The sequence below is a fragment of the Gouania willdenowi genome, chromosome 9, assembly GCF_900634775.1.
Source record: "Gouania willdenowi chromosome 9, fGouWil2.1, whole genome shotgun sequence".
NCBI classification, from domain to species: Eukaryota; Metazoa; Chordata; class Actinopteri; order Blenniiformes; family Gobiesocidae; genus Gouania; species Gouania willdenowi.
The window spans coordinates 23,549,898-23,566,200 of NC_041052.1; the positions used below are offsets into that span (position 1 = coordinate 23,549,898).

General features: G+C 39.5%; 1 long non-coding RNA gene across 1 annotated transcript; it reads right to left on the bottom strand.

Annotated features, from left to right (window-relative positions):
- Window positions 1-3,822: 3,822 nt before the first annotated feature.
- On the bottom strand, window positions 3,823-12,508 carry LOC114470237 (uncharacterized). Its single transcript, XR_003674850.1, has 3 exons — window positions 12,293-12,508; window positions 4,157-4,162; window positions 3,823-3,834 (listed from the first exon to the last, which is right to left on the bottom strand). It is a non-coding gene; the product is annotated as an uncharacterized LOC114470237 (long non-coding RNA).
- Between the last annotated feature and the right edge of the window lie 3,795 nt (window positions 12,509-16,303).

Sequence of the window (16,303 nt, forward strand, 5' to 3'; positions counted from 1 at the left end):
TCATCACAATCTGTTAAGTGCTTCTGACGTAATCCTGCTAACAGATCAACAAACAAATAAAATGACGCCAATAAAAATTTATTTGTACAGTTGCCGTACGGAGATCCCCCAGTGCTATTGGTACGGTTACCGAATTACCCGTACGTCTTAGGGTTAGGGTTAGGGTTAGGGTTAGAGTTAGGGATAGGTTTACGGTTAGCTTTAGTCTTAGTGTTATGGGACCATCAGCATTTGTTTTAAAACTTTAGGATTCTTTATGTTTTCATAATTCACATTGATTATCATTGGGTAGGGTTAGTGTTACAACAAAAAAATGCATCTCACACTGATAAGTAGAAATTATCTAAATGTGCAGCCTGTTAATAATTTCCCTCTGTCATATCTTCTGTTAAGCTTTCTTTTTGAATGACGTGAGAAAATGTAACTATAGAGATGACCTTCCTCTTTGTATGAAATAAAGAGACGGATTACTGAAGAGGCTATTCCGCTGTACAAAGCATGATAGTAATACTGCGGCTTCTAATCCCGCTTTGAATAAACTTTCCTGATCTTTGACATTCAATTCATCACGCTTGACTTCATAGCACCCTTTGTTTGAACGATTGATAGCTCGCAGGGAAATAAAATACGTGTGAACTTGATGCTCACCTTTCAAGTGATAAATGACATTATTACAGTGACACCAAATCAGTGCAACAATAAGTAAATACTGTGTTGGAGACACTATGTTGAGCTTTAATCTTGGAAATGTTGTACAACACTGTACACTGACTAATAAAATAAGTTCTCCTACATGTGTTTGCTGATGGGTTTCACTCTGCGCAGGCGTCATTGGCATAATGTGTGGAACAATCAGATGTGATGAGTAAAAGTAACAGCAGGAATTGGCATAAAAAAATCTCTGCACATCTAAATAATACAGCCATCAGTAGAAGCCAAATCTCTGCGGCTAAAATCTCCCCCCTCAGGGTGCATGCTTGGAGCTGATTTGTATACAAAACAAATCTAATGTATGCTTTCAACACATATTTAACATATGCCACTCACCTATAAATTATTCAAAAAAAGAGGCTTACATTTTTAATCGTCACTGTTTCATCTTCCCAATAAGTAATGAGAAAATGAGAGCACAATTGGTCCAGACTCAGAATAGAAAATAATTTTTGACGCTAACTGAATCTATTACTTAGGTAAATGTGAAGTAATGTTCAAAAAGGAATTTGTAAGCTCGAATTTTCTTTATTTTAACCATTTCTATACAATGAATCACAGCCAGCTGTCAAACCCCATCATGGATGGGGTTTTCTAAAAGTCACTCTTGTATGAAAACAACTCACTGCTGTAAATATAACAAATGTTAAAGCAACTGTTTTAATTGAAAAGAGAGTTTTCTGTGGTGAAGGTTCAGTAGCTGCAGGAGCTTTTCCCTCTGACGCGTATGCAAACCCATGTGGGGGTCAGTTTGTGTCGGTAACCCACATCTGCACATTGACTAACACAGGAACTCACCCAGAAGTAGACGGATGAAGGTTAGATGTGTTTAGGGGGTGATTTGTGACACACAGATGATTCATAATGCAGCCATGCAAACTGATCTTTAGCGTAATAAGTGTTCAAGTATGGCAAAAATAAACACAGAAGTGAATGCTCATGAACAATAGGACGCTCAAACACATGTGTAATTTACTGCTTAGGTATTTTTATCAAAAGCGTGTACACACGCACACACACACACACACACACAAACCCAAATACCAACGAGGGATTCGCAGTAAAAGGCGTTCTTTCAGTCCATCTTTCTTCCAGATGCTAGCTGTGTGTTTTTTTAATGACTTTGTCTTTGCCACAGGCATGTTTACACACACACATGCACACGGTAGTGTCACAGATGCACACATGGATGCACGCTTGTATTCCCCGTGTGTATTTGCCTTCAGCACGTTTGGCATGTTCTATGCTATTGACAGGAATAAGGACTACGCTGTCTGTTTCAAGAAGACGGAGAGTAACTGAGAACATTAATTTATCATCAGCAGATTTACTGTCACTAAGTACAACCCACTAAACTGAGATGGTAAGATAGAGAGTCAACGTCAACATGAGGCAAGGGTTGACTTCACCTTATTGTCACGTAATGTGTAAAACATAAAAAATCAAAGTATAGACACCATTTTTGTGTTGCAGACAAGTGATTCATTTAGAAATGGGGTCTTGCTTTACCATGATTCTATGATGATCTAGACCCTATAGTTCCCAAAGCAGGCTATTGTACAAACATGATATTATATTGTACGAACAATATAATATAATGTTTGTACAATATAATTATATTGTTTGTACAATATAGTTGTATTGTACAAACAATAAAATTATTTTTGTACATTATAATATTATGTTTATACAATATAGCCATCCAAAATATATTTTCAGCTGTGACATCACTACAGCCGTAATTTCACAACAGGATACGTAACTTTCAGGGACAAATTTCACTGTAAGGCTACCTTATATCGAACATTACAATATTATGTTTTAAGAGTGCAGTAGGGGGTACAGGGCTTCAGGTTAAAGGTCTGAAGTGGTACGGAACTGTGAATAGTTTGGGAACTCCTGATCTAAAGTAGAAAAAAACTGATTGTACAATAGCTTCAGGTCTTCATCTCCAATTGTTTTTCATAAAACATCTACTTTTTTGGTTAAACTTTCAATAAAACCCCTTCTAACATTTATTTACATTTGAAAGGTAAATACATAGAAAATATGGCAGAAAAATACATTAGTCCACACTTACCTGATGTGTCAAGTCGTAGAATGCAGTAATAGTTATGAAATAGTTATGAATCTTCACTAATTTTTTGTCTCATACTTTTACTACTACTACTATTATTATTATTATCATTATTATTATTATTATTATTATTATTATTATTATTAATAATAATAATAATAATAATAATAATAATAATAATAATAATAATAATAACGTTACTTGGCAATCTCAAAGAGCTACTTTGTATGCTCTTTATACACTTTATCTCCTTCTGATAGTTACAACTGACCTAAGATATGATTCTGATAATGCTCTTATTATTGTCAGATAGAGATTGTTTTTTATTCCAAATCAGTTTTGTGCCACATAATGCCAATAATGTAATTTAATTCAAAAAGATTTGAATTGAATTACTTATATTCATTTTTTTTTTACCTAAAAAGCCTCATTTAAACAACAATAGAGGCACAATACACCAAAGTTTGAGAAAAAGGGAATAAACATACTGAAGAAAATTGAAAGAAATATTGTTTATGCTTTTATTTGTATAATAATAAAGCTACTTTTTCAAAGTTTATAATCTCACCCAGAGTCTTCTATGTGTATCTTGAAGTTGGTGTACGAGTTGTGCACAAAGTGAGGATTATAACAGCAGCATGGTTTGGTAACTGTAAAATGAACAGAACTGCGTTATAAAAGCTTTATTATAATCTTATTCTAATGTGTTATACTTCACTCAGTCTTTCTATGTGATGCGCACACATGTACGTCTTGATCCAGCCCCTAAAAATGCTTTCTCAATGCTCCTCAGTTTACTCACACCTGCATTTGGAGCTGAATAAGATCACCCACATTGTGTTTTATTAACCAGCCTGAACAGGAAGCCCAAAAAGTGTATTTGGAGTGATGATCAACAAAGCGGCTAATGATGACTTTTCCCCACAATAACCAACCCTCCAACCCTTCCAACCTTGTTCTTATTACCCACGCTCCCTTGGTCTCTTCATATTTTCTTTCACTAAATGCTTGTCAGGTCTCACACTCTTTCCTTTGCTTTTCTGTCCCTCTCTGTCGCTTTCCCTGTCTGTCTCTGCCTCCTCTCTGCGGGTAAGAATAAGGAGCAGCACAGCTTTTCAGGCCGGTAATTACATTTCTGTCCTTGTTGGAACCGAGTGTTATTTTCCATTAATGGTTGGGTGTATTATATAAGCGAGCCTTTATGGAAGTGATAATGTTCAGGGACAGAAGCAATGGTAAACTGACAAGTATATCAGAGTTGCTGTTTTCAAACCTTGAAGGGTGCCATCCTAACCTGCACGCTCCATAGAACACACTCTGACATACTACAGCTTCACATACATGTGGTAAGTTCTCCCATTAACAAACACACACCTTGGTCATCAACCCAACTATCATTCAGAAAAGCAGAGAAATAGGCCAGGGTAATATGCTGATACAGAGGTTATACCCACTTTCATGGTATAATTAATTTATCTGTTGTTTGCAAATGCTGCATGAAATATAGATGGTCTGAGTTTGGCTTTAATGTTTCATACAACCATGACTGTAGAAGCAAAAAGGCTGTGAAACGTCCACTGCAGATGGATGGATGGATGGATGGATGGATGGATGGATGTGAATATTCTGGAGACTGAAAAACTGTGTGACACTATCACGTGGCTAAGCACTGTAGCATTATGGTAAAATGAATGGAGCGGTGCTCAGTGGCACCTGACCAAGTTCCCTGTGTTTTCTGACCTTAATGGTGTGAGTTTTAACCCTGTTTGAGTTTTATTCTAATGATTAGTAATTTTACTTGTCTTTATTTGGTTTTGTGTTTTAATTTAGTTGTCATTTGAATCTTAGTTGCTTGGGTTGTTTATATACTGATCCTTCCCTGTCTTTATGAATAAAGTACTGCATATCTGTGGTCACTGCTTGTGCGTGTTCTTTATTCATGTACCTTCACTCTGGTGTATGTGTCTTGGCTGAGCGATTGAATCGATCCCTCCTCCCATTTGTGCCCCATCTATGTGGTCCATAATAGTTACCCTTACCGTTACAGGTGTGTTATTACACAGGATGATTTGCCGTCATTGTCGCATCTGGGTAAATGACAGGACAAGATGGTGCCAGCGTGTGCCGACCGCAGTCTGCCTGCTCTGTTTGAACTATTGTTTATTGCTGCATTGTTCTGTATTTTTGCCAAAATATCACTGGGTTGTTAGTGTATGATTGTCAGGCACTTATTGATCTAAATCAAACTTATGAGGTGTATCTAAATCGCACTTTGAGGATCAAGCATCTAGACTTCCTCCTCGCTTGGCCTCTCTCTGCTCTCACCTATCCCGCGGAGGAAGCAAGCCAAAAAGCGGGGTAGACACTGAGGTCTTCCAGTGAGATTTAAGGCATACTGGAGGTCCAATCCCGGGATTGCTCTTGACCTCTCTACACCTGGATGCCAGGAAACACATGCATTGCGTCGATCCAGCCTGTGACCCTCGCACGTCTGGACACCAGCCTGTGTCATCTCCCACTGGCAGCGCCGCTGCACAGACGCCTCCCCTGACCACCTCCCCAATACCGCGGTATGGATCACAGATGCCCCCGGCCGCTGCTCTCCATGGGCTTGTGAGGAAGTTTCTACGCCTGTGCCTGCATAATGCTAAATTGCTAGCTAACAAAACACATCTCCTGAATGACCTCTTCATGCGCCGTGGTAGCGGATTGGTCCTCGTGTACCGAGACTCTTTCTGCAGCAGACTGATGGACATGAACATGGAGAACTCCTTCGAGCTAAAGACGTGTAAGGTTGGAAACAAACACTCTTTTCACTGTGTTTTAGTCTACTGACCTCCTGGTCCTGCTTGTTTATTTCTCAATTAATTTACCAAGTTTATGTCATCTATTGTTAAATTGGAGAGTGTTATAATCCTTGGTGATTTCAATATAATCTTGTCCCATGGCAGCCGAGCTGGTATCTCTTATGGACTCCTTTCACTTTGTACAGCAGGTGTTGGGTCCTACTCACACAAAAGGACATACTTTAGATTTGGTCTTTTTTTTGGAGTAAAAATTGACCAACTAAGTATTGAAGATTTTCAAATAAGTGACCAATATTGTATTCTATTTAATCTGTCATTCACACTGGCACGAACTACTTCCAAATGAATGCTGTAATCAGTGGGTTTTCTGCCTCTTTTGACCCAACTACCTTCGCTATTTGTGACAATGTTGACACATTTATGACAAACTTCAATAGCCATTGTTTGACTGTTGTGAACACAGTAGCACAAGCTAAAATCACTCTAGGCTCTCATAACAAACCTTGTCCATGGATGAAGATAACCATTTGTAGCTTTAGGCGAAACTGTTGGAAAGTGGAACGTTTGTGGAAAGCCACAAAATTAGAGGTACATAGACTCCATCTTAAAGAAATGATAATGGGGCTAAATGAAATAATAAAACACTCTCACTCAGCTTTCTTCTCAAATCTTGTTTCGAGAAATAAGAAAAACCCTAAAGTCTTATTTGACACTATTGAAAATCTTGTTGCACCCACATCTCCCCATGTGCCCGTGTACATACAGGATGATTGTAATATTTTTACCTTTTTGTAACCAAAGTGCAAGACATTAGGCCCAGTATCAGTCCTCCCTTGGATAGCTTATGCACTGCATCAGCCCCGTGTGCTCATGGTCCTCCTTCACTCCTGTCAGCCTACAGGATTTTCAGGTTTTAGTGGGCAAGATGAAACCCTCATCGAGCCCTGTGGACATTCTTTCTACTCCCCTATTCTTAAATGTTTTTGATGTTGGCGTCATTGGTGGTTAAATTGATAACCTTTCTCTTCAATCTGGCTTGGTCCCCAGCTTCTTTAAACATGACTGGTCGCTACACAGTGTTGGTTTTACTCGATTTGACACCTGCCTTTGATACTGTAGATCACGGTATACTAATTAATTGACTCAAATCTGAGATGGGGTTTTCTGGAGCTGTTCTCCAGTGGTTTTCTTCATATATAAATGGAAGAACTTTTAATGTTGCTATCAACAAAGTAAGGTCTAATGTGTCCAACCTGTCATGTGAAGCTGCCCAGGGCTCTGTTCTGAGGCCTGTTTTGTTTTTGTTGTACTGATGCCTCTTGGTAGGTTGATCCGTGGTTTTGGAAATGTGTCATTGTTTCTATGCCGATGATATTCAGTTGTATTGCTCCTTCAATGACTCAGAGTTTCACTTTTTAGTTTTTGGAATGTGTATCTTGCATCAAAAACTGGTTGTCGTCGAATTATCTTCAAATAAATTCTAACAAAACGGAAACTCTGATCATTGCTCCCGATTAAAAGATCCCCCTGATCAAGAACTACCTTGGTGCTCTAAGCTCATTTGTGAAAACCAGCCTCAAAAACCTTGGGATTGTGTTTGATCAGTCAATCTCTGGAGGGTCACTGTCGTCAACTGACCAAAAACAGTTTTTATCACCTGAGAAATATCTATAAAGTGAGGAATTAGTTGTCTAAATTGGATCTTGAAATGATCATACACGCATCCATCTCGTCTCGCATTGATTAGTGTAATTCTGTTTTCAGTTGGTTCAACAAGTCGACTCTAAAAAGACTTCAGATTGTACAAAATGCTGCTGCCAGACTTTAAGCTGGCGCACCCATAACAGCCCCCATTACCCCCATTCTACCAAATTTAGCTTCCAGTCAAATTTTCTAGTTTAAAATTTTAGTCCTGACTTTCCGTGCATTGCATGGTCAGGCCCCTCAGTATATATTTTTTGTATTCTTTTCATCTGCTATTTCTCAATTCAAATTATCTTGGTTGACACCTCTCCTATCTACCTGCCTGCTTCCTCTAGCATCTCTTTTAATTATCAACCATCATATGTACTTGATATACAACAAATTCACTCAAAACATACCTAAAATGTTCTGGAGGGGTTTACCTTAATTTTGAATGACTGGCAGATAAACGTGCAATGTGCCCCCCCAAAAAAATAATAATAATAAAAAAAACACTTGGATTCCTGCTTTGACATTAGTTGCAATTTAACTTACTCAACAACAGGTATAAAAACCATATGATTTGTTTTTTAAAAATGTTGCATCCTTGTGGGACAAATATCTCAACTGATACTACTGAATAATTGGAAAAAACTGCACAAAAAGCAAGAGGAAAGCAGCACCGTCCATCCCATGTTGCACAAGAGACCTCTTGTCATGGATTGTACTGTAGATATACTGTACATGTGTTCCAAAGCACATCCCGTCCACTGTATGGATGAATAACTATGATGTATGGTTGGCTTGTAAATTGACCATCATTGATTGTGGGCAGCTGTGGTTTTCCCATGAGTCCTGAACATAAAGATCAATGAGCTTCGGTAGAACATAAAGTTAAATTACATACAGTCCAGAGCATGCAGCGAGGGTTTGTTTAGGAAATGATGCACAATAATGGAGGGGAAAAAACAAATTAGCGCCGGACACACTTTTTCACCTACAATATAAAACATTTCTGGATTCAAATCCTGTAAAGAGGTCGAAGCAAAAAAAGATACACATAGCAACGCTATACTGTAATTTTATCTCTATAGCAAAAGATGATGGGATATGACAAGGCTGCCTGAGGCAACAATGGAGTATATGGGGATTGAAAAATGGAAAAAGGAAGCGGAGAACAGGGTAAGCTATATGGTGACTTGAGTGCAAATAGAAATGCACAAACATTGCATACTGTAGTTGCCTACATGAGGTTAGTTGGACAGGCAACATTATTGGCATGTTTTGAATCTGTGACAGCATTGGGATGTAATTTAAGGGTATCTACACATGGTTTTCATTAGTGCAAATCAAATCTTTGCCCTTATCCCAATAATCAAAACTAATAAAACATATTTCACTTAACACTGCCCAGTGATTTCATTGACTGCTGAAAAAGCAAATATAGCCCCTAATGTGTTAAAATCAACTTCCAAACATATTATTCCTTTATATGTCCTTGTTAAAGAAAGAAGAAGAAGAGGGTCTGGCAAGGACATTTTATTACACTAATTAACCTTATTTCTATAACATTGAGTTGGATCTATATTATAAGCGCAAATGTGTTAAATACCCTTTCAAAGTTCACGAGGTGAATTCTCTTTATATCCCACCCTCGACACACCCACATTTGACCATAAATGGTCAATGCAAAGGACATTTTACACTGTCATGGCAGGAAAGACAACAATTAGAAGTTTCAGAACAAAAGCAGAGGTGCTGGTGGGTGAAGCCCAGGCCAAATAAAATGAAATTATTTGGTAGTCACTGTAGTGGCATCACTAATAGAAGAAAAGCAAATGAATGGCAGCACATTGTTACTGCTGTAAGAGTCGTCTGATCTGAAGGTAGAGGCCAAGAGGAAAGTGGGATGGCACTGTCAGAGCATGTCTGCTACAAGTGAGGGCTAGCACACGCCCAAGCCCACACTGGACATGATGGACCTCATTTATCAATCTTGCATGAAAATGGGTACAAATATGAGCCCACATTTGATCATAAGCTTAGACCTGACTTGAGATCTGATCGTAACTTCTGCCCACGCAAATGCCAAAGCTTGTTTGGAAATAGTCGTATGTAATGTGTGTACAAACGAATGATAAATGAGAACCATGATGTGTCCACGCTGGACAAAGAAATAGCCTCCATCCTATAGGCAGCCAGTGTGAGTGGTATAGTGTCAGATAAGTAAGGAGATTCAGATTGGGCATGCAGAGACAATAGAGTATACGCAAGTAAAGTACAATTAAGCTGTTTAATACCTCCGCCAAGGAGGTAATATTTTCACAGGCATTTATTTATTTATCTGTCTGTAATTGATCGAGTTTAATCCGGATCAGATCTAGATTGAGCAGTTCATTGCAACTTTTCAAAAAATGGGGGTTGCCATACATTTTGACCTACTGTATCATTAATAATGGTAGGGATGTCCAGAAGCGTAGCCGGTGGGTGGAATCACCTACTACTCTCTTTCTGGCCGCCTTCTACTCTTAAACATGTTCATAAATGATTCCTTACCCCTTTAGCACCAAAAGAATATATGTATTATTATGTGAACATCTGTAAAAGTGACATTTTTGTATTAGCTCTGTCTGCTAGCGCATAGCATCTCTTCTTTACTGCGCTGAATTGCTGCATCCCAACCAAACACTGGGTTATCAGCGCCTTCTGCTGGTCGAGACAAATATCTGGCGGCTGCAACTGAAGGAAAACAATAATTGTCTCTAAACATTTCCCTGACTCTGGACTTCAAGCAACGTAGATTCTGAGCCTATCCACTCTTCCTCCATACTCTGAGACCTTGCTTGAAGCCCAGTGTGAAGTTTGCACAGTCTGTGATGATTTGGGCTGCTATGTCATCTGCTGGTCCACAAGTCCACAGTCAACGCAGCCATCTACCAGGAAATTTTAGAGCACGTCATGCTTCCTTCTGTTGACAAGCTTTATGGAGATGCTGATTTCATTTTCCAGCAGGACTTGGCACCTGCCCACACTGCCAAAGGTACCAAAAGCTGGTTCAATAACCATGGTGTTACTGTGCCATTGTCAAAAGGAAGGTGAGAGACACCAGACCTAACGATACAGATGATCTGAAGGCTTCTATCAAAGCAAACTGGGCTTCCATTATGCCTGAGCAGTGCCACAGGTTGATCTCTACCATGCCATGCCGCATTGATGCAGTAATTCATGCAAAAGGAGACCCAGTCAAGTATTGAGTGCATAGAAATGAACATACTTTTCAGAAAACTTACATTTTTGTTTAAAATATCCTTTTTTTATTGATCTTGTGTAATATAAAAATTTTCCGAGACACTGAATTTTGGGTTTTCATTAATTGTAAGCCATAATCATCAAAATTTAAAAAAAACAGGCTTGAAATATTTCACTTTATGTGTCATGAGCCTATATCATATATGGGTGTGACTTTCTGAAATGAGTGACCAAAATATTAAACTTTTTCAGGATATTATAATTTTTTAGATGTATCTGTAATCAGTGGAGTGCAGTCAGGGTAGGCAGTACCTACCTAAGGGTGAACTGACATTTTGATAATTTGTTTAAATTATAATATAATTAGAATTTATTTTTCAATTTCCGATAGCCTACAGTACCTATAAGTTTGAAGGTGTCAGCTATTTGTGCTTTTCATAGCCCAAATGAAAACACATCTATTTCCTGGTACGGCAGAGAAACTGCACAAGTCTCACTCTGCTGTAAAGCAGGAAGAGACCACACCCTCTACCAAAGGAAAATTGCTGCTCTGCCTCTGGCCCTCATAGCATGTGTTTATATGTTTGCGCATGAACAGTCAGTTCCCCAATATGAAAACCATTTACGTAAAAAGAAAGATTGCTACGCTGCCTTTGGACATAACTGTGCTATGCTAAATGCTATACGTACATTCACAGTGCATTAGTAAATTGATACAGTGTGGACGCTGCTATGTTCTCTAGCTAGAAGCGGGATAACACTACAGGCAGGATGACAGCGCTAGAGACGATAAAGAAACTTGAAAGATGAGAGGCCAACACCTGAGCTACCAGACCTTCAGCAAAGGTAAGGTCAGAAAATTGTTTGTGCTTTACACAGTGAACGTTACAAAAGGAAGGATTGGCTTTGTTGATGCACCTCACTGAGGCTGTTCTGAGTTGTTGTTGTCATTTTCTCCATGTTTCTGTCTTTCCAACACAAACAACGGATGTGCTGCCGTGTCATGAGATATATCCAGTGGCGTGCCGTGCATTTCACACCTAGGCCTTCAGTGATGTCCTACACTGAATGAATCCACCTCTTAATACCATCATTATGACACCATGGCTCTCGAAACCATTCATTTATACAGAAACAAACATAGTCGAGTACAACTACTTTATTTCCGGAGCATTTAAAATCAATACATCCGTATTAACAATTAAGAGTAGTAAAGTAAAAGTTATATGATTGCTTGGATACTGTCACAACTTAAAAATAAAAGGCAATTAGTCTACAAAAGTCCACTAAACAGCACATTGTCGCACCCGTAAAGCAGTTTCATTCATTCATTTTCGACAGTGGTGAAATGGTGTAGCCTACTCCTTGAACGTCCACTTTGATATAGATTAAAGCGAAACAATTCAGTCCCTTCACTGAAGTCACAGGTGCGCCAGGTGCTGGCACATTATGGGCTCTGTCTCGACGGTAAAGCGCAGGCTGCGCCCGCCGCAGACCACTCCACCAAACCGTCAAGACAGGGCTTACAAAATAAAATCACAAAAATATAGAAAAAAAAAGAAGAAAAAACAGCTTTGTACTCACCAAAACGACTATCCCTGCTTATTTGAACACAAAATCCATCCTCCTTTCTTTCCTCAAGAAGACTTCAATGACTGTTGTACAGTTTATCTGTCCGTCTCAGTTCCACCAATAAGTCCTTTTCTATCGACATGGAGGCTAGTGCTGAAAGCCGAGTCTCTCTGACCCTGTGAGCCAGGGATACCGCTCGTAGTTGCTGCTTTGAAAGTGGCGCACAAACCCTTTTCCTGGCTGGGACAGGTTAGCTAGCGCGGGGGTTGGACGACCTGCTCACAATATCAAGTTTTTCTTGAAAGGTCCGTCTTGAAAATGTCGTTGCATGTATATCAGCGACCAGGTCAATCTCTTCTCCTCCTTCGGCCATTGTGGGTTGAAAAAAACACTATTAACGTTTTAGCTCGTTCGAGTCGCTAACGGGACACCAGCTTCCATTTGGTTAACGTCACTCTACTTTGCATAGCGCTGCCTCTCACTAGTGCGTATCTAATCAGAGGACGTGAACGTCAGAACGTGTCACGTTCAACATGATACCTGCTAGCTGGCCCTGATGTCGCCAACTCGAAATCTGATTGGTTATCACAATCTGTCTGTTTCAGTTCATTTAAGTGTACAGGCGCCCCCACTTTTAATTCTGAAGGCCTCGGGAAGGTTTCGTGGAGCCTGGCAACACGTGACAGCTCAAATATGATTGGATGAAAGCTATAAGATAAATATACAATCCTGGAAGCAGCGCAACCAAAAGGAAGGCTATGAAATGAAGAGGAAAGACTATGAGGAATAATTTAATACATAGTTATGAAAAAAAATATATTAAAATTAAATTTATTTTCTGATTATGTTTAGGCCAGCAGAGAAGGCCTTGCTGGCCCTAACGGCCCACCACTGGATATATCTTGTTGGGGTAGTATGCTGCTATTGAATAATTGTTTATGTTTCTTTAATGGTGTTTTACGATCTTGATTTTGTTAGATTAGCACTTGCCAGCCAAAACATATGAAGTTGTCATTGGTGTCGACATTAGTGGACTCAATTTGCAACGCCCTGCCTACCCAACCCTAGTGCTCACAGCCCGTCACTGAATATAATGCACCAAAAGTCATCATATAGCATCATTTTTGCAAAATTTTACGAGGGGGGCATGCCCCTTTATACTGGTCCTAGAAGTGGCCGAGTCCGCAGACACTGGGCACCATCAGTGCAATCTATGAAGTCAAAGACGTCATTAATGTAAAGGGGTGATGAAATATTCACCAGATTAACCAGATGAACCTACGAAAGTGGCGAGAACTGATAAAGAAGAAACTAAGCAGTTCAAACCAGTTTATAAAAAGTCACCTTGCTTTTTTTTATCCCACACAAAGCTCAGGTACAAATGTACAAATATACAAAATTTCATCTCACAGCCTGAAAGTCAAGTGTTTGTTTTGAATAAGGAGAATGTGCATGATTAATTAGAACCTGGATATGACATTGTGTCCTTCAGCTCCAATCTCCAGCCCTGCGCCTGCAAAGGTAAGGTGAGATTTCCAGATGTTGTCCATTGACTCTATCTCTACCCTCTCATTTAGAAAGAGGCTGAAATTGCTTTTGGAAAAAGGAGGAAGCGATAGAGAACTAAGAGTGACGCCTGAGATGCTGCAGTGTTGTCTTTTCCTCTCTTTTGTTTTTATTTTTATTTTGTTTAGATGTTTTTAAGGGGGGAGGAGGGGGGGGGGGCTCAAACAGAGGAATTTTGAAAAAAAAATAAAAAATACATGGCTTGTGTAACAATTGCAGAGGGATTATTTATCTTATGATGTGTGACATTTGCATATGCATGGAGGGTAAATGGACAGCCACCCATGCATTTCAGTGTACTTGTGCATGGATGCATGGTTTTAGATTATACGATAAAACATGTGTAAATCTAACAGTTGAAAGGTTTCAAAAGATGCCTGTCTGTGCGATCTAAAAACTTGTAATTAGCCTATAGAGTGATTTCGTATGAAGAGAAAACCCATGAATAAAATCAAATGTTTGTCTCAGTCTTGAGGTGTGTTTGTGTGTACGTCTACATCATGTGTTTGTCATGTTAGACAATAGTTGAAGTTGCCAGCAGGTTCTCTCATTAACGAGGAAAAAAGGAGCCTCTTTTAGGCTTTTAACCCACGAGACACAAAAGATAAAGAGCGTAAGACAGAATGACAGACAGGGCTGTGAGGGGGATTATGGAGAATGAGGCTATGATTGACTCACTGCATGCCTTAATAAGTGCGTAAATGAGAGTAAAACGTGAAAGCAAGGAGGAAGAGGAAATGAAAAAATAACCCAGTGAAGTAAAAGCAAAAGGAAGTAGACAGGGCAGACGGCAGATATCACATAATTTATGGGCTGGGAGTAAGGTGAACATGAAGCTACATCACAGACTGAATTTGTCCTCTAAAACGCTATGTGAAGATTGGCTTCTCTCCCACTCTGAAGTCCTGCACACACTCTGACGATGTACGAGTACCAAACACACACAACACACAAACACGCATACACAAATAAGAGAGAGAGAGAGATTACCATTCTTCCATCAATATTTTAGGATTATAAAGGAAAGACAGCATTGTTACCAGGCAGGAAAAAAAAGAAATGTGATAATTGTTAAAATCGTAAAATGAAGAGTGACAACAGTGGTGATTTTTCCCATTGGAAGATGGTTGGATGGATGGATGGATGGATGGTATAAAAAGTGGTTGCAATTGATGCAAGACTAACATTAGCGACATAGCTCTATATTCATAGAATTGCATGGGGAAACCACATCACGGTAAGTAAGCGTTCATTATTTAGAGACTTTAAATTCACTCAAACCTATAAAATCCACATACATACTGTAGGAGAGAAACAGATAAACTTTTCAATACAAATAAATTCATATTTAAGTTGTAAGTGATAATGGGCTCTGTATTGATCACTTTGATGGGGAGTTCAGGGATAGGTGGAGCGAGTGAATGTGAATCTGTATCCAGGGAGAAAGAAGAGAACACATCTGGGCTGCAGGCTGAGCAAGAGAAAGAAGTAGGATGTGTATGGGGAGAGGGGATGGGATATCAACTCAGCTGAATGAGTCACTGCCATAACAAACACACACACAGAGACACAAACACAGATATTACTGCCTATTTATCACTTGACATAATCATACAGACTTCCCCTGTATCATATAATTAAAACGTAATGCTAACCATAAAGCAGCTCGACCTCAAATTTAATAAAGTACAGTAGTCCCTCGTAAAAATAACCCGCAATAGGCGAAATCCACGAAGTAGTCAGCTTTATTTTTTTACAATTATCATACATGTTTTAAGGCTGTAAAACCCCTCACCACACCCAGCATACACGGCTACAGCTGCCGACCACCCATCTTATAAAAACTCCAACATATGATGGTGATGATGCATTCAGTTAGCGCAGACACTCAGAAAGTCTGTCACATTAAAACTGCTTGTTACAGTATAGTTTAAGGTGTAACAACAGAGAGGACTTAATAGAAGGCCACAGATCACTACCTACACAGTTAATAATCATATCTATCGAGCACCCTGTGGTCATGTATGCTTCGATAGAAATATCATCTCCCAACTAATGACATTTACACTGACATTTGGACCGTTTGCATCCTCTCCCTCTTCACAGGCAGCACTAATGTTTTTGGTGATGCTCAACGTACTGCAAAATCCCCCTCAGCAGGACTGTGCCCCTCAGCTTTTCCTCCTTTAAACATGTGCATGTATTTGCGTGGTTTTTTTTGTGCTTCCCACAGATATGGACTCTTACTCCACAGTCGGGCATTCAATGAAGCTGGAGTGTGTTGCTGTGATTCTGCTGGTCAATGTGCTTCACTGTGTGACTGCATGCCCCCAAGACTGAGGCTGAGTCTAGACACGAGTCAGCCAAGCCGCCCTGCTGACCTATATCCTACAGTTACACTAAGTGAGACATAGAGACAGAGAGGGAAAGAGAGGACAGAGGCAGAGAGTAAGGGGATGAAGAGAGAGAGAGCGATGTGGGGGGAGACATGATGGGAAGAAAGTGAAAGGGTGTAATAAAGTAATGGAGCAAATTTTAGAAAGAAGAAAAAGACGAGCACGAGAGATGAACGAGTGAGAGAAAGAATGCACAGACAGGAGAGAGGGGGATGGAGAGGGGAATAGAGGGGAAAAGCTAA